We start from the raw sequence: 23,402 nt of genomic DNA, 5'->3' as shown, positions 1-23,402 counted from the left end.
CGGGAACTTAGGTATGAAAAAGGAAAGCCATGAATTGAGCACCTCACTCACCCGATCAAAGATCGGTCTATACTAATCATGATGTAAATTTTATGTACATTATATGCTCATTTTATGATTTTGTTATGCTAACTTACTATGTGAGGCACACAAGTATAAACTGTGTCGCTTACTTTGGAAATGACTTGATTTTATGTGATTTTCGTTTAAAGAATTTTGAGTGCACACAACTAAAATGAAAAAAAAAAAAAAAAAAGAATGAGCTCATACATACATTTGATCAAAATCATCCCCAATGCAAGTAAAATAACCTTCATCCACAGGCATTCAAACAGTTCATTTCAAGTGAGCACGTAACCTCGTGGTAAGATGTTAAGCATGGCAACAATCACACACATGAATATGCTAAAACCAAAATACTCACTTAGTACTCCGAGGTAAGACAAAGAAAAAGAAAAAGAAAGTACTTAGAAAAATGCATAACCCTAACAATGTACATAACTAATGCAACACATACAAGAATACAACTATTAGGTTCGGCTTATTAATATGTCTCATAAATTAACTCAAAGCATGCGATAACGCACGTATTTAAGTAAGTAATGACAATGATATTCAATAATGATGAACCGAACCTTAATGCATGGCAATGATATGAAATGAAAACATAATGTTATATACAACCATGATAAGCATGTAAGTAAAAAGGAGAAAGAAATAGGGATTGGAAAAGATACAAATATTACAAAATTGCCCTCACATAAGAGGATCCGAATGGTTATTACAAACACAAATTAATAAACTAATTAATTACTACAAGTCCGAATGAAAGCAACTAATTAATTACAAACGAATCAAAGTGGCTAATATTAAACGAAAGACGAGGAATCGCATGCGCACAACCAAGAACATCCTCCGAAAACCCCCACTGCTCACTGCCAGAGGCTGTTCTATTCACAGTTTGAAAAATGACTATGCTTTGGGCCTCAGAATCTGCTCTATTTCACTAAAAAAGCACCCACAGTCGTACAAAAAAATGTGGTCAGCCGGCCTACAAAAGTGGTCGGCCATATAAGATCTGCTACAATTAGAACTGGAACAGAGCAAAATAGGGGTTTTCTAACAAATGTTTATTATTCTTTCTCTCTTCTGTCATGGAAAATTCTCCAGGAGAGAGTAGGTTTGCTTCACAAATCATCAAACATCCCAAGGATATTTAAATGATGATTAGTGAAGCAACGGAATGGCAATAAATGGATACAAAGCTAACTAAAACTAATTATGAAAGATACAATCAAAGATATGGCCAAAACCCACTAAATCTTATGGAAAACAAGAACAAGTGAATACTCAAGCTTAGAAAGAATAGGTTTAGAAGGTGCCATTCTTGGAGGCAAAGCTCATACACAAGAGGTTTCATCATAAAGAAAACCAAAGGGACTCATCTTCCTACTCATGGAAGATGGATTGAAACCTCCATTTCCATGCTTCAAAAGAACTAGAAGAGAGTCTCCAATGGTCTTGATAAAAGACGCTCTTATATAACTTTAAAGCAAAAGCAAAACTAAATTAAGTAAAATCAAGAAATGAAAGATATTGAGAGATGATTGCAAGCTCATCTTCTTACTCATGAAACATGGATGAAACATCAATTTTCATGCTACAAAGAAAGAACTATAAGAGAGCTTTGTAATATCTTCCAAGAAAAAAGATATGAGACCAGAATTAAACTATCTATATAAGCTTTAAACACATATATGCAATTCATGTTTAATTACAATCTACCTAAAACAGTGCTAAAAATGAAAGAAAAGAAGCAAAAACATGAAGAACAACAAGAGAGCAACACTAGAGAACAAGTCTATGGAAGGGTGGCTATCCCTTCTACCTTCAACAAGGTTTAAATCACATTTTAAAGCCTAAAATATTTTGAAAACAAAAGTATTGAAATGGAGAACAAGAAGCTTAAAAGAAAATGAAATGGAAAGAGTTGAAGAATCAACCTCTAGAGAAGAGGAAGAGTTTCTTTGTTCACAAACCATAAGCTAAACATTTCCAAGTATCTGAAATAGTGTTCAAAATCTCAGCAAAAAGCTTCAAAATCAAACTTCAATGGTGTATAGCTAGTGTATCTATATCAAGAGGGTAGGAAATGTTTGGATTTCTTTTAAAAAGGCTTGCTTACTAAGTTTCTCAACCCCAAACACTGAGGACAGGTGTTGTATTTATAGAATTTTGATGTTGACGTTGAAAATATATGAAAAAGGATAGCTGGCTTGGAGCTTGTTAATCATATTGTTTAATTTTGATAATGTATAAAATATTATTTGAAAAGTTTGAATTTTTTAATATACATATTATTTGACACAAAATATTATCTGTTTAAAGTATATATTATATGATACATTTGTTAAATATTATTTTAATAAAAAATATTTTTGAAAACTTTACTATTCACTTTTTGAAAATTTAGGCTAATCACAATTCATCTTTTGACAAATTTGATATTGATTGTTTGTCTTATTTTGATAAATTTGATATTAATGAGCTGTCTTCTTTTGACAAAAATAATATATCCACATGGAGTGGTAAGTTATTGTAATACCCCTGTTCCGTAGTATGCTAATTGGTCCCTAATACGTATGTGACTATATGTTTTGATATGATTTTTGTGTGCCATTATGTGAATATATGCGACTTTGGAATTCTACCTGTTCACCGTAGGAATATCTGTTTGAATAATCCGCTTTGGAATTAAATTGAGGGCCTTATCGGCCATAGAACCCGAAATTGATTACGCCATTGTGATTGGCGTAATTTTTAGAGCCTACGGTGAAATTTAATTGAAAATTGATTCTGGTCAATTTAAACTGATTAAATTGATAAATTAAGTGCGCCATTATTTTATATTAAAATATTTGTTAGTGGGGCTTGTTGTATATTTGCGTTGCACTCTCCTTTAGCTCTCTCAAAAACTCAAAATCTGAGTTAGACACTTGAGAGTGAGAGAGAGGCCGGCTATAGAGAGAAAAAGGAAGAGACTTGAGCAATTTATGGCTCTAGCTTGGGGATTTGAAGATTTAACTCAAGAATTGACTAGAATTTGGAAGATTAAAGCTCCTAGGTGAGTAACCAACCCCTAACTCATGAATTTGAGTTGTGATTTCGGGAATTGAAGATTAATTTGTGATCTAGAACATGAAAGGAGTTGGTTTTGATGAATTTGAAGACTATATGTGCATGCATGTAAAGAACTCCTATGGAATCACAAAATCTAGCATGTAATTTGTGAAATTGTGAAAGATTGGTAGTGTAATCCCACATGCAAGCATGTCTTTGTTAAATTTTATGGGAATGAGCACTAATTACATTATTTGAAGTGAATATGAAGTCAAATGGGCATGCATGTCTGAATAATTGAAGATGGGAGCTTTGAATGCATGAATATGTATGATAGAATTGAGTTTGGTGTCAATTTGAGACATGCAAGTGTTTAATCCTTGAAATTGAGCTCCATAATAAGGTGTTTTGGTGTTTATACCTTGTTAGTATACTTATATGTGATATTTGAGCTACAACATGCATGATTTGTTGGTTAAAAGTCGGAATGGAGCTCAAGAACTCAACCTGGGATTCCCAGATTTTCGTCGTCCGCTCGAGCGGGTGAAGTGACGCTCGAGCGGAGAAATCGAGCTCCCAGCATTTTCTGCAGACATGGTTCCCGCTCGAGCGGGGAAGTTTACGCTCGAGCGGGGAGCTATGTAGACAGGCAGTCCGCTCGAGCGGCCGAGTTCACGCTCGAGCTGGAATTGAAGGCAACCAGTACTTTCGCAGACCTAAGGGTCCGCTCGAGCGGGGAAGTCCACGCTCGAGCGGGGACCCTATTTTCCTGAAATCCTGTTTTTGTATTTTGTGTTCTGTTTTCCGTTCTCTTTCACTTGCAAGCACTCTTAGGCATATGTTAAGCATTGTAAATGAGTTAATGAGATGATAATAAAGCCTAAAGAGGAATATGTGAATTAAAGAACGGATTGAACTGTTAATGACCCTTTTGTGTTCATGAAACGTGTAGGGTCAAGCTCCAGGGCAAATCCACAAGCCGATCACTGTGAGTAATATCGATATTTGAATGCTTGTAAATGTCCAATTGTTTACTCCCTTTGAAGCTTTATGAATTGCTAATTGGGATTGTGGGATTGTGGACGTAAGTCTGATATGAACGCATAAATGGACCCAAGGTCGTTTCGGTAAGCATAAGTGGGCCAAAGGCCGTTTTGAAATGAATGAGTGGGCCAAAGGCCGTTTTGAAATGAATGAGTGGGCCAAAGGCCGTTCTGAAATGAATGAGTGGGCCAAAGGCCGTTCTGAAATGAATGAGTGGGCCAAAGGCCGCTTTGAAACGAATGAGTGGACCGAAGGTCGTTTGACATATATGAATGGACCTAAGGTCGTTTCGACGTGAACGAATGGACCGAAGGTCGTTTTGATATGAATAAATGAACCGAAGGTCGTTTTGATAGAAATAAATGGACCTAAGGTCGTTTTGACATGAATGAGTGGGCCGAAGGCCGTTTTGACACGAATGTATGGGCCGAAGGCCGTTTTGACGTAAACGAATGGGCCGAAGGCCATTTTGACATAAATGAACGGGCCGAAGGCCGTTTTGACATAAATGAATGGGCCGAAGGCCGTTTTGACATGAATGGAAATTTAAATGGGCCAAGGGCCAGAATGTTTAGAACTACAGTCACTTGGTTTGAATTTCGTATAGTTATATATCTGTTAAATAGAAATAGGAATTGGGCCTAAGGCCGTTTGGAACGTGTTGTGCTACATTGTTATGTAACTTCTGTATTTGATTTGATATTATTCACTGGGCTTTCGCTCACGCTCATTCATGTGTTTGTAGGTGAGCCAAGAGAAGTCCAGACCCAGCCTCAGAGAAGTCTGTATGGAACCACTAAGGTTTTGAGAGAGTCAGCCCTTGTGTCTCACGCATGAGACCCGCCTTCGCCCTTTGTTGTGTATTGGCATTTTGTCAGGTTGGCGAAGTTTTGTATATGTCTGCTTATAGTTTTATGGGTTGACTTAGTTTTGGATGATCCTGTCGGTACAGAACCTATATCACTATGTTTCTGTTGTGAGTTATTAACGTACATATGTATGGTTTGTTTTGAGGTGCCATGTAAGCACAGCTCTATGGACAAAGTTTTAAATTTTGCTTCCCTTTTGGCCCCCTTTACTCTGATGTGTTAAGTCTGTTTTGGTTTGAGGCCGTAGGTAATCTGAGGATTGCTGGCCGGTTACGTCCTTAACCCATGGGGGCGGGTTCGGGTCGTGACAGAGTGGTATCAGAGCATGAATTAATAACTCACGCACTTGTCCAAAAGAGCAATAAGCGTCTAGAAAAGATCTAGGATGCATTCATGAGATAAGTATGAATTCGAAAGCATCGAGAATATGCTTAAGTGTTTTGATTTGGGCAATTATGTGCTATAAGTTGTGCTGTACTCGCATTGCAGACTGTTTGATTACATATGCTCTCTAGTATATGCATATTCGTAGAATCTTTTGTATATTGTATAATGCAAGTTTAATCAGACGGTGAATAAGAACTCCGTAAAGTTATGTTTAACCTTAAATATTTGTTAATGATATGAAATGAATGAATGATTTCCTAAATTCTCCTTAAACATAATTGTGGTATCCTTAGCGAAGGCCCTCGCCCAGGGGATATAATACTGTGGCTTATGGTCATGAAGCCCTAGCCCGGGGGAAATAATGCCGTGGCACAGGCCCTCGCCCGGGGGAAATAATACCGTGGCCTATGTATGAGATATGTTGATATGCTTGACCAACATGATATGTCACGCTAAAAGAAATACCACACATGATTCGAATATGAGATATAAATTGTTACACTAATGTGTACAATAAGTTTGTTTTGTTATAATGCACATCATGAAAAGTTGTCTATGTGCATTCAATTCTGCTTACGGGTGTCTATGTGAAACATGAACATGATTTGAGTATATAATTACTTAGTAAATGTTCAGCATGCGATATTTGATAAATATGCAATTATCTGTTGCGTAAGTGATTAATTGCGTACGATATGTGAAAGGGGAATATAACAATGTGCCTATGTGCGAATGTACTCATGTGATTTTGTGTTTAATTTCGTATTGGGCATCCCAGTATTTGGTAAAGTTTGATAAGAATTTGTGTAGAGTATGGACAAATTAAGGGCATACGGGTTGGAAGGTTCTTCCACAGCTCGACTTGATAGTCCGGAAAGAGTAGTACAAGAATTGGCAAAGATCTTGAGACAGCGGTGTCAGTTGCCGCTACGGCAAGAACCTTTGTCACCACCAGTGTGAGAAACACCGAGGAGTTTGTTATCAGACTTTTGGGGCTCGTTATAGATATGGTAAAATGGACCATACGGCAAGGAACTGTCCCCGGATTGAACGAAATGTGCATGAATCCTCTGCCTTGGCTAAATCCGTACCAGTGGTAGGAATTGCTACTCAGGATGGAGTAATTACACTCATCCCAGAAAGCACTCAGAATGTTGTAACCATCATCCCAGGTATCTATACTGTGTACAAATGAATGCTTATGTGTTGATTGATTCTGAATTAGTACGTTTGTACATCTTCGCTTGGGATATTATTTGATTCGGATCGGCATATATTTCATATCTGCTGTATGTGTATCTAGATTGGTTAGACTCACATGATCGAGACTGTATTCATTGGAGGTATATGCCCCATTTGGGAAATTTGTGAAATACGTTTCGGGATATTGATTGACTCTGCACATGCACATATATATCTACACCTATGCTCAGGGTGATTTATTATGTCACCGCCTTCAATGACTAAACCACTGGAATTATGATTCTGTAATCGTGTGACCAAGTTGAGCGCCCTAAATGATGAACTCTAATTGTGAGACCATATATTTTGATTGGTAGAAAGTTGACTGGGTGATGTGACTAATTTGGAACTTTTGCGTAACAATCTCATACTGTATGTACTCGAGGAACTTTGTATAATGTATTACTGTGCACCATGTTCTTGCATGTGAGGCTTATTTGGGAACTGCTATACTGATTATGGTACGTACCTCCTGATATGAACACTTGCATGCTTATGTAACTATACCTGAACATATGTGGACAATACCGTATTGTACGTGATTTGAAACACTTTGATATGAACAGTTGTGATGAATGATTCTGATACGACTTTGAGAACCAATAAATTTAGGACAGTTGTGAAACTATCAGCCATGTGCCTAAACAAACGAAGTGAGCTTTACAGAATCAAATGTACCCTATTTGAGAAAACTTCTATCTGACTTGATCCAATAGAACCTTTGTCTGAATTGACCCGATAGAACCCCCATTGGATATAATTTGACGGGACCTTGTTTGATTTAATCTGACAAGACCTTTGCTTGGATTGATTGATAAGAACCTCTATCTAAGTTGATTTGGTAAAAGGGGGGGGGTTAAGAATTGTCTATAAATAAATGACCAGATTATTATTGGCAGGAAAACTGATGGACTCAAAACTTGAATCCGTTTGGAGTGCTTGACTTATTTGAAAGACCTTTTGTGGGCTATCAATAGATTGATCTACCTATGAACACCATTGAGAACCAACCTTCAACTATTGAGGACATATGTGTTATAGATGAACTGAACTGTACAAATCCCGTGATCGGGTGTCTTAAGGAACGATGCTTGTGTATTGTCCCATCCTGGTTGGTTTGATGCTATGGGGACTGATGACGGTAGATTGATTTGATTTCGAGCAGTACTGAACATTTGTCTTTGACTGATCAGAATATGTTGTGTATGGGAGAGTGGTTGCTTCAGTGTTATCGGATTTTGGAAGATCAGGTTACGGTGAGTGGCATTATGTTTGTTTTGATGACATTCTTGGGGCGTCCTTTTGTGCTAGGGGACGTTAAGCCTATGTAGCACCTTTGATCGAGATACCTTTTGCCACCGACGGTTTCGTACAGGTGGGTTCGACTAATCGATCTCGAGTCGGCCACCGACGGTTGTGAACGGGTGTGCTTGATTCCGAGACGATTATTCCCTTGTTTTGTCCAGAATGTCATCTTTTGGCATTATGCAGATGTTATAGACATCCAAGAAGCTTTGAAAAAAAAAATCCTGATTATCCATAAGTGTGCGAATTCAGTACACCTTGTGAACGCCTGCCCAGCGCCATTATATTCTGTAATTGGGGCCCTGAGGATGTGTAAATTGTGCTTAACATGTGATTGACTCCTTTGATACTACTTTTGCCATTATGGAGGTTTATATATGAATTGCCTTATGCTTTTGATGACTATCAGATAATGTGGAAAGACTCGATAGAACAGGGAATTGAATATTGAACTGAATTGTGAACTGTAACTGTTAAATGAATTGAGAACACGTGTATTATGTCAGAAATTGCCTGCTTCGATGTTATTGTACTTTACAATCAGTATTATGGGGATGTCTGGACTATGTGTATTGTGTGGGTAATTACTTCGATGTTACCTTTGTTGTTTCGGGAATCAGTATCTGGATCCACCTTATATTCCTGAAGACTTTTAATTGACCTTGGATAATTGTGATGAGTCACTGGACTAAATACCGAATCAGATCGTGAATTGGGGAAATTATTGAAGAATGAATTGAACTTTTGTGACACGGAATAGACCGAACTTCTGTGATAAAGTCAGCTGACATTGAAATAAATATGTTGGTGACCTACCTTGAAGAGGTCAGTTGGTGAATATGTCTAAATATTTTTCGATGCCAACAGGTCGAAGTTGAATTTCAGATGGTGGCGGGACTACTTCAACCTCCCTCCATTTTGGAATGGAAATGGAAATATGTGGCTACGAATTTCGTTGTGGGGCTACCTTGAGCACCCAAGGTATAAGTCCCATTTGGGCTATTGTAGGTAAAATTATTGAAGTTGTCCATTTCTCCCTATAAAATTTGTATGATGCTTGTAGACTAGCCACTGTTTACATCGATAAGATCGCTCGTTACATGGGGTCCCAATATCTATTGTTTAGACAGGAATTCTAAAATGCGTTTGAATTCTGAAAAGCCTCCAAGAGGAATGGGGGCTCAGCTTCTGTTCTGTTATGTTACCCGGACCCGGAGGTTCCCTTATGGAACTGGTTATTCGTAACCTCACGTGTATATGTTCTGTTCTATTCTGTTCCGTTCTGTTCTGTTCTGTTAATGCTAATGGATGTGTCACGTGAACTTAATCATGACTTATGATTTCTGTATATGATCTGGACGAATTATGAATTTGATACGAAACTGAATTATGATTCGGCGCTGTTTTCCATCCGCAAATTGATGTATGATCAGAAAGAACTTGTTAGAGTTTTGGGAGGAATGCTCCAAAGATATGCATTAGATTTTTCAGGGGAGTTGGAAAGATCTATCCATCGTTGGCAAACTTTGCTTCCAACAACAGCTCTCACTCTAGTTTTGGCATGGCACCGTACAAGCCTTGTATGGCGGAAAAAGGGAAATCTATGACTGATTGAGAATAGAGCGTTGCTTGATTTTGAGACTAAGTGAATGGCTATAAGAATGATTGGAACCGTTGAATGAAAAGTGTTCCGAATTGTTTCGACTAAAGGTAACATAAGTTTGGAGGACCAAACTTCCTAAAGGGGGGAAGACTGTAATACCCCTGTTCCGTAGTATGCTAATTGGTCCCTAATACGTATGTGACTATATGTTTTGATATGATTTTTGTGTGCCATTATGTGAATATATGCGACTTTGGAATTCTACCTGTTCACCGTAGGAATATCTGTTTGAATAATCCGCTTTGGAATTAAATTGAGGGCCTTATCGGCCATAGAACCCGAAATTGATTACGCCATTGTGATTGGCGTAATTTTTAGAGCCTACGGTGAAATTTAATTGAAAATTGATTCTGGTCAATTTAAACTGATTAAATTGATAAATTAAGTGCGCCATTATTTTATATTAAAATATTTGTTAGTGGGGCTTGTTGTATATTTGCGTTGCACTCTCCTTTAGCTCTCTCAAAAACTCAAAATCTGAGTTAGACACTTGAGAGTGAGAGAGAGGCCGGCTATAGAGAGAAAAAGGAAGAGACTTGAGCAATTTTTGGCTCTAGCTTGGGGATTTGAAGATTTAACTCAAGAATTGACTAGAATTTGGAAGATTAAAGCTCCTAGGTGAGTAACCAACCCCTAACTCATGAATTTGAGTTGTGATTTCGGGAATTGAAGATTAATTTGTGATCTAGAACATGAAAGGAGTTGGTTTTGATGAATTTGAAGACTATATGTGCATGCATGTAAAGAACTCCTATGGAATCACAAAATCTAGCATGTAATTTGTGAAATTGTGAAAGATTGGTAGTGTAATCCCACATGCAAGCATGTCTTTGTTAAATTTTATGGGAATGAGCACTAATTACATTATTTGAAGTGAATATGAAGTCAAATGGGCATGCATGTCTGAATAATTGAAGATGGGAGCTTTGAATGCATGAATATGTATGATAGAATTGAGTTTGGTGTCAATTTGAGACATGCAAGTGTTTAATCCTTGAAATTGAGCTCCATAATAAGGTGTTTTGGTGTTTATACCTTGTTAGTATACTTATATGTGATATTTGAGCTACAACATGCATGATTTGTTGGTTAAAAGTCGGAATGGAGCTCAAGAACTCAACCTGGGATTCCCAGATTTTCGTCGTCCGCTCGAGCGGGTGAAGTGACGCTCGAGCGGAGAAATCGAGCTCCCAGCATTTTCTGCAGACATGGTTCCCGCTCGAGCGGGGAAGTTTACGCTCGAGCGGGGAGCTATGTAGACAGGCAGTCCGCTCGAGCGGCCGAGTTCACGCTCGAGCTGGAATTGAAGGCAACCAGTACTTTCGCAGACCTAAGGGTCCGCTCGAGCGGGGACCTTATTTTCCTGAAATCCTGTTTTTGTATTTTGTGTTCTGTTTTCCGTTCTCTTTCACTTGCAAGCACTCTTAGGCATATGTTAAGCATTGTAAATGAGTTAATGAGATGATAATAAAGCCTAAAGAGGAATATGTGAATTAAAGAACGGATTGAACTGTTAATGACCCTTTTGTGTTCATGAAACGTGTAGGGTCAAGCTCCAGGGCAAATCCACAAGCCGATCACTGTGAGTAATATCGATATTTGAATGCTTGTAAATGTCCAATTGTTTACTCCCTTTGAAGCTTTATGAATTGCTAATTGGGATTGTGGGATTGTGGACGTAAGTCTGATATGAACGCATAAATGGACCCAAGGTCGTTTCGGTAAGCATAAGTGGGCCAAAGGCCGTTTTGAAATGAATGAGTGGGCCAAAGGCCGTTTTGAAATGAATGAGTGGGCCAAAGGCCGTTCTGAAATGAATGAGTGGGCCAAAGGCCGTTCTGAAATGAATGAGTGGGCCAAAGGCCGCTTTGAAACGAATGAGTGGACCGAAGGTCGTTTGACATATATGAATGGACCTAAGGTCGTTTCGACGTGAACGAATGGACCGAAGGTCGTTTTGATATGAATAAATGAACCGAAGGTCGTTTTGATAGAAATAAATGGACCTAAGGTCGTTTTGACATGAATGAGTGGGCCGAAGGCCGTTTTGACACGAATGTATGGGCCGAAGGCCGTTTTGACGTAAACGAATGGGCCGAAGGCCATTTTGACATAAATGAACGGGCCGAAGGCCGTTTTGACATAAATGAATGGGCCGAAGGCCGTTTTGACATGAATGGAAATTTAAATGGGCCAAGGGCCAGAATGTTTAGAACTACAGTCACTTGGTTTGAATTTCGTATAGTTATATATCTGTTAAATAGAAATAGGAATTGGGCCTAAGGCCGTTTGGAACGTGTTGTGCTACATTGTTATGTAACTTCTGTATTTGATTTGATATTATTCACTGGGCTTTCGCTCACGCTCATTCATGTGTTTGTAGGTGAGCCAAGAGAAGTCCAGACCCAGCCTCAGAGAAGTCTGTATGGAACCACTAAGGTTTTGAGAGAGTCAGCCCTTGTGTCTCACGCATGAGACCCGCCTTCGCCCTTTGTTGTGTATTGGCATTTTGTCAGGTTGGCGAAGTTTTGTATATGTCTGCTTATAGTTTTATGGGTTGACTTAGTTTTGGATGATCCTGTCGGTACAGAACCTATATCACTATGTTTCTGTTGTGAGTTATTAACGTACATATGTATGGTTTGTTTTGAGGTGCCATGTAAGCACAGCTCTATGGACAAAGTTTTAAATTTTGCTTCCCTTTTGGCCCCCTTTACTCTGATGTGTTAAGTCTGTTTTGGTTTGAGGCCGTAGGTAATCTGAGGATTGCTGGCCGGTTACGTCCTTAACCCATGGGGGCGGGTTCGGGTCGTGACAGTTATATTTATTTTAAAATCTCTACAACATATATAGAAATTTAAAAAGAGTATTGTAGACACCCCAGTTTTGACCGTCCTCAAGATTTGGATGTCATCTTTTGAACACTCAATGATTTTGTATGCTCGTGTTTGTCTTGAGTGCCCGAAGTTCTTGGCCGAGCGCCTTGTCTTTGGAGCCTTTGAGCCTTATCTGCTTTGTGCTTGGTTGTGGATTAAGAGCTTGTTATTTCAAGTCTGGAGGAAAGGGTGGCCTGTCGGCCAGCCCTACAGCCTATCGACCATGCCTTGTGCCTGTCGGCCATCAGTGGTGGCCGGTCGGCTATGTTGGTGGTCAGTCGGCTACCAGTGGTGGCCGACAGCCACCAATCTCCTTTTTCCAGATATTTGTTTGCCAGTTGTGCCAACTATTGCTCACTGAACTGCATCTTCATACACGTGTATGGTAGGATGCACTCAAGCTTAAACCTTGATTTTCTATATATATAGGGTGTGCTCTCCCATTTTAGAAGGTTAGAAATTTTGGATCAAAAATCTCTCTCTCTCTTTCTCTTGTTATTTTGCATACACTTGCTTGGTTTCTCTACACTTTAGCACATCAACCCTAAACCAAACACTCTCACCTTTGAGCTGAGGTCCCTTGGAGCTTTGTTTGAGCCTTGGAAGGAGATTCGAGCTTAAGTTGGTGGCTGAATTGCACTTTGCTTCAAAAGTATTGCACTTACCTCACTTAAACTTATTGTGCATATTTGTTTTACTATCTTTTTCAACTGTTTTAAGGCTATTTTTGAAGTATAAAAAAACTCTGTTTTTGAGGCATCAAAATGGTAGTTTGAGTCTTGGTGAGTTAGGGGGTTGTCCCCCATTTTTGCTCTTTAGTTTGTAAAGCTTTTTGTGCCATCTTTCATCACCTTTAAATCAAAATTTTTGGGCCTTTTAACCACTGAAAACTAGAGTTATTTCAGTGGTAAAAACCTTGTTTTGAAGTCCAAAATTGGAGGGGTTAGCCTCCCCTCCTTGTGTCTTGCTTGCATGCCTAGGTAGCTTCACATGTGAACATGTTTTTCTAGCTTAACTTAGCTTAATCTCAGCATGTTTTTGCCTTTGATTTGACCTATTTTGGCTCTGCTTTAGGCTGGTTAATTCAGTTAAGGCTTGTTTTGCATAGTTGTAAGGTTAATTCCTTCGTTAGTTCGATGTTTTAATGCTTGGATCATCATTCTTTCGAGTTGAAAGCATGTTTAAGTGTTGTTTTGATCCATTTCAGCGCTTTAAATCTCTGCAACCTTCCTCATTTCTTCACTTTTTCATTTGTTTTGAGGGTTGGTTAACTTTCGGGTTGTGTTTAAGCTTGAGATCGAGGTTCATGCTTAATGGTTTTAATCCTCTTTTGAGGGTTTCTACTAATCAAAGACATGACCCCTCTCTTGCCTTAAATCATCCATTGGTTGACACCTCTTTCATTAGAGGACAATCACTTTTGGACTAATCAATTAAAGAATGGATTGGTAATCTAAAATGAGTAAACAAAATGAACAAGTAAAAGAGGCAAGATAAAGCATCTTTCGTGTTGCATTGTATGTGTTCGGATCGAACGTTAATTCGAACACGAGGAAAATGGGATGTTTCATACTCAAAGTGATGAAACGTGCCACTTTTCTTGGTCATCATTACCCTTGATCATGCATGATAGGGTTGTGGCTTTGTTGAGTCTTGTTTTGCACTCATTAAGCTTGTACAAGCTTGGTTCCTTGGCCATCATGTATGAAAAATGCTTGGTTGATGGTTTGAGGGCCAAGAGTTACACGCCTTTGAGCTTGTCTGATGATAAAGAGAGTAACAGTACACACAAACCTTGAGAATGCATTGCTTTGCCTCTGTTTGCTCTCTGTTGCAGCAAAAAATAGTAGCCGACCAGCCACCAATGATAGCCGACGGCCACCATTGGTAGCCGACCGACCATCAATGAAATTTTTGCACAGTGTGCTCTTGAGTTGGAGCAGAGACATTCTGGAAGTTGGTAGCACTGTTAGTGTTCAAGCATGTGCAAACAGAGGCTGCAATGGCAAGGCGGTGGATTCCCGGGAGGAAACCAACCAAGCATGCATGTGTCTCTCGCCCTTAAGGCCATTTAATTGCTTTAATTAGCTTAGATAGTTAATTAGTTTAATTGCTTTCATTAGCTTAGCATAGCTAATTATTCAATTTTAGTTTGTAATAATTAGTTAACTAGAATAGTTAATTAGTTTCGTGTTGTAATAGTTAGCTTAATTAGCGTAGCTAGCTAGCTTATTTCATTTGGACCCTCCTTCGCGAGGGTATAATATTGTAATAAGTGTGCGTGCGTGCGTGTGTACATGTCTTCCAACCCCACGTCTTTCTTCTTTTTATTTATTCGTTTTCAATGGTTAGATTTGGGACATTTTCAATTAGCATACCTTATGCTTGCATGATTGCATCCATTCATTTGTCTTGCACGCACCAAGGCTCGGCGTATCATTCAAACTGCATTGCAATTTCAATACTTCTTTGAATACGTGTTAATCGCATGTTGTTCAAATTGATCATTTGCTATATTAGTAACCAAGCTTATTAATTTCATATTGCATGTATTACATTAGGCATCTTACATAGTTAGGATTATGCGTTTTTCTAACTAGTTTTTGTTTTGACTTGGAGTACTCAGTGAGTTTTATGCTTTAGCATACTTGCACGAGTGTGATTGCCATATTGTCATGTTTCGCATGCTTGCCATGAGACTATGTGCTTAAATGCTAAACTGTATGAATGCCTGTGGATGAAGGCTTGTTGTTTGAATTGGAACAATTCCATGAATGTAAGTTTTAAGCCCATTTTGAAGTGGCAAATCATATTTAAGCCCATTATGTTTGGTGGCAAATCTGCATTTTTTAAGCCCACTTGAGGTGGCAAATTCAAACCACTTTTGCAAACAAACATGAGTTGCATTGTTTCAAATCTTGCAAACTAGTCTATATTTGCTTGTGTACGTCACATAGTAAAGCTAGTTTAATAACCGGAATAAAAACATATAATGTTTATAAAAAGCATATCATGATTAGTAGAGGCCGATCTTTGATCGGGCGAGCGAGGGTGCTTACTTCAGGACCTTCCCCTCTTGTACTTAAGATCCCGAGCCGAGGCAACTTTGGTAATAACGAACACGTGGCCTTTGGCATGAGTCAGGGTTTCCTAAATTTTCTCAAAAATAAAATATTTAGGTGGCGACTCTGTATCTGGCAAAACAGTCCAATTTTGGCATTATTTGATTTAAAATCGATTTTCTAAAAAAGTTTGCCGGATTTGGACTCTTTGGTGATTATCAATTTCACATTGTACTTTGTGAGATTAGATTCAGAACCGCGGGAGTCTGAACTGTGAGGCCTTCTTTTCAAACCCTTTCCGAAAGGCTGGGCGCGGAAAAAGGTGAGCCCACAGGTATACATGTTCAGATCTATAATAAATATTACTTAAAGAGATTTTACTAATTAGAATATTATATATAATGCATATAATATAAATAAGATACATCACGTGATCAATTAGATTTTTTACACTACATTGAGTATATCATGTCACACACACACACACACACATATTATATTATAATAAAACAAGAAAAAGATGGAGCAAATCATTTGCTTGGTTGAATTCAAAGTTGTAAATATTGTATTATATTATTATAATAAAACAAGAAGAAAAAGATGGAGCAAATCATTTGCTTGTTTGAATTTAAAGTTATGAATATTGTATTATATTATTTTGGTAAAATTGCCTACAAGAGAAAAACGGTGGCTCATTGTTTGAAAAAAAAGAAAAAAGTTATCTATTTGAAATCACGGAGCGTGCCCATGTAATTCATGACGTCAGCAAGGAGCGTCCTACTTCCAACGAGTATATTTTTGGGTATAAATAGAAGTGTTGTATTTAGAGAAAAATCAAGAACTTAAAGAGAAAAAAGTTTCTGTGTGACCTGATATGGCCGACTTGTCTGTGACCATGGATTCAGCATGTTCTGCCGACTCGTACTATGCCAGCCCAAGACTCAGTTTCATTTATTCGGCCATCATAGTCCCAAAGAGTGGATCTGATACTGACATCATTGGGTGCATATATGTTGAGCAATACACAATCAAATGAGCTATATAATGTACCTGAAAGTAAAATGTACCTCTTATTGCAGCAGCAACCAGAAAACTAGAATACGTTTGGGTCCCAAATGCATAATAGCCCTCCAATAGTTCCTTCAGGATCCATAGACATATACTCAATTTTCCTACTCCCCTAAAGCCCACTAACAACATTATCAGAAACCACTGCTTTCTTGGTCTCATGAGAAAAAGCAACATCAATATGTCTATCCTTTAATAGCTTCTTGATTCTACCTTTCTTTTCAGCCTTTCCCAAACCCCTAATATTCCAAGATAGTAGCTTCATGGAGAAACAATTAAAACACTCAAAGTCTCCCATCAACATCAACTTACTGTTTTGCCTTTCCCGCATTGTTGATTCTCTCTTTGTCCTTTAGCTCTAGATCAATAATCTTGTTCAGAACAACATCTTCTTTCCCATTGTAGTTGATACCAAAAGTTTTTCCCAATGAGATAGTGGTTGTAGCTTTTTTACGGAGATAATTGTTCAGACTTGTATGACTCTTAGATAGATCTAAATGTATAACAGCAACTGCTGTTGGTCTGTAGATGATAGATTTGGAGGTGTGTATAGACACCCCATTTTGACCACCCCTAAGATTTGGGTGCTTCACTCCAAACACTTGATGATGAAATATTGTACTATGTAATCTTTCAAATTTTCTGCAAAAGAATTCAGTTTTGAGCTTTGAACCCAAAACCTTGCACCCCATTTGGACCAAAACCTGCTATTCTAGCTTAACCACTCAAAGAACAGCAAGACCAAAAGTTGATCGACAGGCCACATTTTTTTGGCTAGTTGGCCATGTTTAGCGAAATAGATATTTTACAGAAATAAGCTGCTCCCATGCACGGGATTTGGTCAATTGCTCTCTTTTGAAGATATTTCCGTTGGAAGACAATTGAAAATCTATAAAAGGACAACCTCACCTCAAAGTTTAGGGTTAGAACAATTTTCCAAAGGCTTAAAAGATTGTCCAAAGCATTTCTCCACCCTCTTGAATATAGATACACTATAGATATACCATTGAAGCTCAAACTTGAAGTTTTTTATTGAAGTTTTGAACCTTATTTCATATACTTGAGAGTGTGTGGATTGAAATTTGTGAATCAAGAAGCTCTTCCTCTTTTCAAGAGGTTGATCTTTGAACTCTTTTCATTGTCTTTTCTTTTATCCTCTTGTTCTTCATCCTCTGTTTTAAACATTGATTTTCAGAGTTGTTTTAGGCTTAAAAATGCAATTTAAACCTTGTTAAAAGTGGAAGGGTTGCCCTTCCATAGGCTTATCCATAGTTGTGCTCTCTTTGTTTTCTCTATGCTTTTTTTCTTTTCTTTTTTTTTTTCACTTTTAGATTGACTTCAGCACTATTTTAGTTAGTTTTTGCATGAATATGGACTCTATATATGTGTTTAAAGATTTAAATAGATAGCTTAATTCTTGAATCTATCATTCTTCTTCAAAGTTGTTTTAAGTTCTCTTTTAGTTCCATCTTTAAAGCATAGATATGGATGTCTCATCCAACAACTCTTTATCGCTTTCATTCAATTGCTTAGTCTTATTTTGAATTTGCTTTGAAGTCATATGAGAGCTCTTCCATCGAAGGTATCAGAGACTCTCTTCTAGTTCCTTTTGAAGTATGGAAATGGATTTCAATCCATCTTCCATGAATAGAAAGCAAAGTCTCTTTGTTTTCCTCAATGATGTAATCTCTTGTTTGTAAGCTTTATTTTCAAGAATGGCTAAACCTATTCTCTCTAAATTTGAGTACTCACTTACCCTTATTTTCCATGAGATAGAATAAGTTGCCATCTACGCTTCATCTTCTTAATTTGCTTTAGCTTTGTATTCATTGATTTTCATCCCGCTGCTTCATTAATCATCGTCTAAAGACCTTTGGGATGTTTGATGATTTGTGAAGCAAACCTACTCTCTTCTTGAAAATTTTCATGATAGGAGGGAACAAGAATGATGAACATCCATTGGAAATTCTTTGTTTTTGCTCTGTTCCAATTCTGTAGCAGTAGGTTTTCCTCCCAAAGTAGTGGCCAGCAGGCTACAATTTTGTACGGCCGACCAGTTCATTAGACTGGCCAACCACGTTGTTTGTACGACAGTGATGGTTTTTCAAATCCCGAGGTCCAAAACAGAACTTTTTTTTTTGTCTGACTATGAATAGGGCAGTTTCTGGCAATAAGCAAAGGGGGTTGCTGGAGGATGTTCTTGCTTGTACACACGCGATTCCTCACCTTTCATTCAATTCCTTTAGATTAATCACTTTGAGATTCGCATTTTTGTAATAATTAGTTAATAATTAGATAATTAGTTCATTCATTTGTGTTTGTAATAATTAGTTACTTAGGATATTCGAACCCTCTTGGAAGAGGGCAAATTTGTAACATGTGATATATGTCTTCCAACCCCCATTTATTTTTTCCTTTTATTTAAATGCTTACCGTAAGTGTATAGCATCATATTTTTTTTATCACTACCATGATTGTATCCATTTTTGCATGCATTAAGATTCAGCTTATCATACTTGATGTCATTATTATTTAGTACTTGAATACATGTGTTACCTCATACTTTGAGTGGATTCATACGACATATTCATAGCCAAATCATGTAATCGCATTTTATATGTGTTGCATTAGTCATGCGCATTTTTGTAGGATCATGCATTTCTAACTATCTTCTTTTCTTCGGCTTGCCTCGTTAAGTACTAAGTGAGCATTTTTGCTTTAGCATATCATATATGTGTTTGCGTTGCCATGTCGAGCGTACTACCATGAGGTTACTCGTTTACTTGAAATATCTCTATGAATGCCTTTGGATGGAGGCTATTTTGCTTAGATTGGAATGGCATTGATTATTGTACATATGAGCTCACTTTTCCTTTGAGGTGCATATATTCAAAACCTTTTTCGAAAAAAGGATGAAATCAAAGCAATCCAAAGTAAGTGGCGTGGTCTATATTTGTTTACTTCACATAGTAATGTTAATATATTAAATAATTAGAACATGAGCATATAATGTCCATAAAATTCACATCATAATTTAGTACAAATCGATCTTTGATCAGGTGAGTAAGGTGCTTAATTCATGACCTTTCCTTCTCATACCTACGTTCCCGAACTGAGACACTTTAGTTATGACGGACAAGTGGCCTTTGGTATGAGTCACAGGTTTCCTAAATTTCTCAAAAATATTCAGGTGGCAACTTTGAAATTTGGCAATACATTCTATTTTTGGCATCTCTGATGATTAATGGATTTTCTAAGATTTTTTGGATCTGGACTCTCATTTGTTTTTTTTTCTGTTTCACATTGCACTTGTGAAACCAGATTCAGAACCACGGGAGTCCGAACTATAGGGTAATCGCATCCGAGAACACTAAATCCCTCCGAGGAGCATGAAAAACCCGTTACAGTGTGCTTACTGAATAGTGCAGCTTTGTGCCTGTATAGTCTAGCAAAGCTAGTAAATCCCTCTAGCTGAGCCTTTTTTTTTCCCTCCCTTTTTTTCTTCTCATTCTGCAGGGATTTGAGATAGTAGCAGGTGGCCTAACTTGGCCTGAATGATTTAGGCTCAAAATGCCCTTCCCATTTGGACCTTAATTGAATAATGGCCTAGATGAGTGCATATGAGAGAAACACAAGGCCAAAATCCCATTACTGTTAGGCTTGATATCAGTAGACTCATTGGGCCTATTAGAAAGACTAGCAGCTAAGTTCTTACTTGGTGATTAGGCCAAATCCACTTCGAGATTGATGTCAGGCTCAAGTCTATCACTAGGTCCACTAAAGCTTCTAATAAAACCAGGTGTAAAGACTTACTTAACACACCTCTGATTGTCATCATTACTTCTTGGTCTGTGCAATGTCTCCTCCATCATAATTTCCTTTGCGCATGCTCTCTTCCGTCCTACTTTGTCTTCTCAACTACTTGTTTACCTCCTCTCTTATGTGACAGTAAATAGGCTCCTTCCTTTGTTCTACCTCATTGGTACGTGCCAGCTCAGCACCAAGCATGTGACAATCACACATTTTTGCCATCTCGTCATCATCTTCCTTCTAGAGGTGTCCGTGGTTCGATTTTGGACAGTTTACGGATCGGTTTGGACCTATCCACATGTATGCGGTTTGGGAAAAAGTCAACCTGCAACCGCCTACAATGCGGTTTGCAGTTTGTACGGTTAGGGTTTGTGGATGTACAAGTGGTTTGCGGATTGAACTTTTTTCTTTAAAAAATTATTTTTGAGCTTTTTTCCCATTTTATAAATATTTATTTTGAGCCATTTTCTCCCCATTTTTTAAAATGCTCCAACATTAATAATCAATGAATTAAAACTTATAAAATTAAAAACACAACAAAACCAATTCCTAACATAAACAAATCATTCAAAATCCTAAATCAAATCATAAAGTAATACAAGTACATATTTCAAAATCCTAAGCTAGATCATTAATCACATTCAGTATTTATCTACTATCCAACAATACAATTAAAGTAAAATCATTCAAAATCCTAAACTTACCTAAAAGTGATTCTTCATAAACTTTTACATTTATCCAAAATGCAATAATAAAATAAAAATAAATTGTTGTGAAACTGCATTCAATTCAAACCCATTAAATAACATAAAAACATTTACAATATCTCAAACTCCATCATGGATCATATCCAACTTTAAAAAATCTCAATTCCATGCATTTGGTTGATAAACCCTGCACAAAAACAAACTGAAAAATATATAGGTAGGAGATAGGAATGAAATCAAGGGTTAAGATAAAAAAAATAAAAATAAAAAATAGTGCGGGCGGGTGCTTGTGGGTGCAGGTTAAACCCGCAAACATGACATATTTTAAACCGTATCTACCCATATTGTGTCTGCGAAACTGCCAATTTATATACGGGTTTGGTGGGTTGGGCGGGTTTTGCGGATCAGATAAACTGCTGCCCACCCCTACTTCTTTCTCCCTGCAACACTCCTCTGGGAAATTTCCTTCATTTTCACTGCAACAGATTTCGTTGGAGCTGTAATCTTCCATGCCATTGTGCTTCACGCTACTAAAGTCTACTAGATGATCTTCACACACAAGAATGAGATTTAGTTTACCCTTACACTCAAAATTGTAGTTTTGTTAATAAGCTCCATATATGTTGTAACCATTCAGATTCTGGTATAGGAGAAAGACTTTGGTTGACAAATATCTCCATCCAAGTTGAGGACAGTACCCCGTATACTTCCAATATTGTTGAATGTGTTCATATTCCAGAGATTTAAGGGTATGCCATAACATCTCAACCACAGACATCTCTCTTGTTCAAGATGAAATCCTGGCTTCCATTCCACCACAAACTGATTCCTTGAACCATCCTTTGATGTTGTAGATATTTGATTTCAGCTTCTCTTGAGGTTTGAAAGTTAATATTACATCGCGTCCTCCCTTTTTTTCTGACCACTTCCTGATCCAACCCTTTTTCCTTCAGGGCTTTGCCAATGTCATGAGTGGAATACTTAGCATTAAGTCTAATTATTGCACTTTCATAGAGCCAGCCATGGCCATCTTCATTGACTTTTTTGGTCGTACTTGCTTTCCCAGCCGTAGTGGGTGTGTCCCCTTTTAGTACCTCAGCGAAGAATCATTGGCTTGCATATGGAACTTTATCCCTATTTTTGCCTGTTTCAAAAGGTCTTTCTGGTGATCTGTGGCCTTTTCCTACTTTGTCCATCTCTGTTGCTCTTATCAAAAGTAGCATTTTTGACTTATAGCACCATGTCATCTACCAACAAACCATTCGCTTTTTGGATGGCAATATCTACGACTACATGGCAACCGAATCTCATAAACCCAAATCTTGAGTTTGTCACTTTCCTTCTTTTGAAAGGTATAAAGACATCCTTCACATGACCAAACTTTGTGAAAAGTTTGAACAATGATTTAGCATCCATAGCTTTTGGTAAATTATCCACGAATATAATAAAAAGTCCATGCTTTACTTCCTTGCCTTGTGCTCTACCTCTTTTCTGCTGCCTCACTACCGGAATCCAACCTTCATTTCCTTCTTGCTCCATTTCTCTCAGACTTTTTTTTTCCCCTACTAAGTTCAAAGTTAGAATCATCTCTCCATTTACAATTCATCAGCAACACTCTACAGAAAGAGCGAAAGAATGCGATCTCCGCTTCTCTTTAAAGCGCGCCTTCCCTAATCTCCCTCTCACTCTAAACCTATATCTCTCTCTAACCCCAATCTCTCTATCCACATTGCCTTTGCACCACATTCAGAAGCCATGAACCGCCGAGTACGAAGGCCATCTTCGAATAAGAGTTCAGATGAAAGCTATGTCTGATACCTTAAGCCAAAAGCTCTCTATAGACACCCTATTTTGACCGGTCCTAATACTTTGGCGATTTTTTTTGAACGTGCGATGATGAATATTGGAATATGCTATTTTATGAATTTCTTAGCAGAAAAATCAAATTGAAACTTTAATCCCAAACCTCACCCATTTTTGCCAAATTATTTTATATCACTCAAATCTTTTTTATTATTTCATTAATTTGTAGTATTTTATAATTTTATGAGTGTGTATATTTTTTTTTTAGATGTCTTTATATAAATTGGTAATCAATAAAAAATAAAAATAAAAATAAAAAAGAAAAAAAAACAACCAAAACAAAAACAAAAAAGATAGTAGGGCCAGATGGGGTTTTTTTTTGTTTGGGGGGGGGGGGGGGGGGGATACAATGATAGAGAGGGAGAGGGCTTTTTGGAGCTGAGCAA

Source organism: Camellia sinensis, chromosome 11 (assembly GCF_055761805.1).
Source record: "Camellia sinensis isolate YWXY chromosome 11, ASM5576180v1, whole genome shotgun sequence".
NCBI lineage: Eukaryota > Viridiplantae > Streptophyta > Magnoliopsida > Ericales > Theaceae > Camellia > Camellia sinensis.
Note: the sequence above shows the minus strand (reverse complement) of the source record.